This window comes from Meleagris gallopavo, chromosome 2, assembly GCF_000146605.3.
Source record: "Meleagris gallopavo isolate NT-WF06-2002-E0010 breed Aviagen turkey brand Nicholas breeding stock chromosome 2, Turkey_5.1, whole genome shotgun sequence".
NCBI classification, from domain to species: Eukaryota; Metazoa; Chordata; class Aves; order Galliformes; family Phasianidae; genus Meleagris; species Meleagris gallopavo.
In genome coordinates, this window is record NC_015012.2 from 13349434 (window position 1) to 13352240 (window position 2807).

Here is a 2807-nt window from a genome sequence, read left to right on the forward strand (position 1 = left end):
AGGGAGGAGGAAGGCGGGAGGGGACGGAGCCGGGTTCCAGGTGCCGGGGGCTGCGCGGAAACCTGGGGGCGCTTATCTGCCCGGAGCCGCGCGGGGATGCGCGGGGGCGCGTCTGTTGGGATCGCGGCACTTCCGAAGAAGTGTACGCCCGTCGCCGGGGTTAGCACATAGGGGCATAAACAAGCCCACACCCTCGCGTAGGTTGCGTTTCTGTGTGGATGTCGTGGGGTTCCCATCGCCGGGCACGGGATGAGGATTGCGGCTCCGGAGGCGTACGGAACAAACGGGCGCAAAAGCAAGGCGGGCAGGAGAGCAGAGGGACTCCAGGAGCCAAAAGCAGAGCTCCTCTTGGGTGCACGCAGAGCTGCCGCCACCAGCTGCCTCCGGGACGCGGGCTGTTACTGGGGCGGCTGCACAGCCCGGGGGGTGTGTGCAGGGAAATGGGACAGAGCACGCGTGCAGCTGTGCACACCCGTGCTGTTGTGTGTAGGTGGGTAGGGTGGTGGGGATGTGGTCCTGTCCCATGCCAATTGGGCAGGCAGGTATCATTGAATGAAATCACTGAATGAGACTGGGTCGTTGGTTGTAGGTGACAAACCAGAAGGTGGCAAATTTGAGCTGTTTGGACTTTTTCGCTTCCCTCCAAAAATGTCAGCTTTTGGAGCAAGCACTCAGAAGCTTCCAACTTTCAGCTCCCACTGGTTGGGCCACCGCTCCCTAACTGTTGCAGGAATGGCTGCCCGCTGTGCACAGAGTCCCTCTCATTTTTCCCTCTCCCTCTCTGTAGGCATCCTGTTTTATGGAGCTGCGGACCAGGACCAGCCCAGCTCCCCTGCTGCTCGCTGGAGATGCTGCTGATCCTGGCGTGGAGAGAGCCCCGGCAGCCCCGCTGAGCCTGAGTGCCGAGGCGGCGGCCTGCCTGTGCACCCCGGCTGACTACTATGGCTGTGTACTGCTATGCGCTCAATAGCTTGGTGATGATGAATAGCAATAGTGAGGTGAAAAGCAGTGGGAGCAAGACACCACCTCCCTCCAGGCAAGCACTGCCCAGGAGCCCCGAGACAGCTGGCAGCTGCTGCCCGCTCCCTGCCTTCAGCCCGACCACTGTGCCTCCCCGCTCCCCGCGCCTCAGCTCCGCATTCCTCTTCCCTCCGCCTGAGGAACCCCCTCCGCAGCTGGGCAGCCCCGGGGGCCGGCGGGGCAGTCGGGGAGGAGATAGGCCACCAGGCTCCCCTGCGGCACGGCGCCTGCAGCGAGAGCTGCACAACGTTCAGGTGAACCAGAAAGTGGGGCTCTTCGAGGCACACATCCAGGCACACAGCTCCGGGGCCCACTTGCTGTGGAGCCCCCCGCCATCCTCTCCTCGGCCGTCTTCGCCCCAGCCATCCTCGCCTCGGCCATCTTCATCTTGGCCATCCTCGCCTCGGCCATCCTCGCTTCGGCCTTCTTCACCCCGGCCATCCTCACCCCGGCCTGCCAGCCCCACAGTGCCAATGATGGGGCTTGGCACAGGACCCCGGCCACGGGCCTATGGGGAGAGCGAGGATCCAGACTCTGGTGGGGCCCAGGATCGGCTGAGCACCGCAGGCCTCGCGGTGATGGAGGGGCAGGCTGTGGGGCAGGTGGTGGGGATGGAGCCATCAGATCCCAGCCCGCAGCAAAGTGAGGTGGTGATGGCCACCTCAGGACCGGAGGGCCAGTACCCAGTCATTGGTGGTAGCATCCCCGCCGTCATCATCACAGACCTGGGAGGCCCAGAGGAGGAGGCAGGTGCCGTGCCTCCCAGCAGCTTGCCTGTCCGGAAGCTGTCCTCATCGTCAGCCTCTTCCACTGGCTTCTCATCATCCTGGGAGGAGTCTGAGGAGGACATCTCCAGTGACCCTGAGCGCACCCTGGACCAGGCACCTGCCTTTCTGCAGACTCTGGACCAGCAGAAGCCCCGAGTGGTGAGTCCTGGGGCAGCCCTGAGGAGGGAGGAGCAGCCCCACAGTGGTGACATGGGCAGAGGGTAGAGGTCTGTGGCAGCAGAGATCCATGGAGAAATTGTATCCCTGGGTTTCCCATGAGGATTCCCATGATCTGCATGAGCCTAAGGGAGAATTTAATTCCTCTTCAGAGTGGAAATCTTGCTGACCAAGCATCTGTTAAGCTTTGTTTATACATGGTGATGCCCATCACTGTGGTGTCTGTGTGCCTTTCATATGGAAGCACATTTCTCTAGAATCTCTGCTACCTCCCATTTATAAAAAAAAACTTTTTGCTTATGGAGTATCTTATATTTTAGGTAAGCATATTTTTAGGTATTTAAATTAAGTTCATTTCTTTCTGGATCTTTCTTTCTTGTATGGCTGGCTGGGAAGCTTCAGGTAAGAGAAAGCATCGGTGCCGTCTTACCCATAAAGCAGAGAGGTCTCCTTGGAGAAGATGCTTTGGGGCATTCTCCAAAGGCAGACGCTCAAGAGATTTGTTGTGTCACACTGGGGATCCATCCTGTGTCTGAATGCTCCACACAGAGGTTTGCTTTGAGCTATCACACTGTTTCTGTAGAGGGCTTTGAACCTCCCGGGGTGGATGTCACGAGGTTGTCTGATCGGCATGTGGGCTTATCATCCAGATGGGAGACATCACCCTGTTTTGAGATCAGCGCTGAATTTTGAGACCGCACTGACAAACCCTGAAAAATGCAGGGCTGCCCATTGCCTTCTTCCTTGTAAAAAGCCTGGTAATGGCCCGTCAGCTGTCAGTGGTGTGGTTCACTCTGTTTAATTTGCAAAGATATGTGATAATGAAACTCAATTGCTAAGATC

The 2807-nt window shown here is 58.5% G+C and overlaps 1 pseudogene; it reads left to right on the forward strand.

Moving 5' to 3' along the window:
• The first annotated feature begins 756 nt into the window (after positions 1-756).
• On the forward strand, positions 757-2030 carry LOC109365866 (annotated as a pseudogene).
• The last annotated feature ends 777 nt before the right edge of the window (positions 2031-2807 follow it).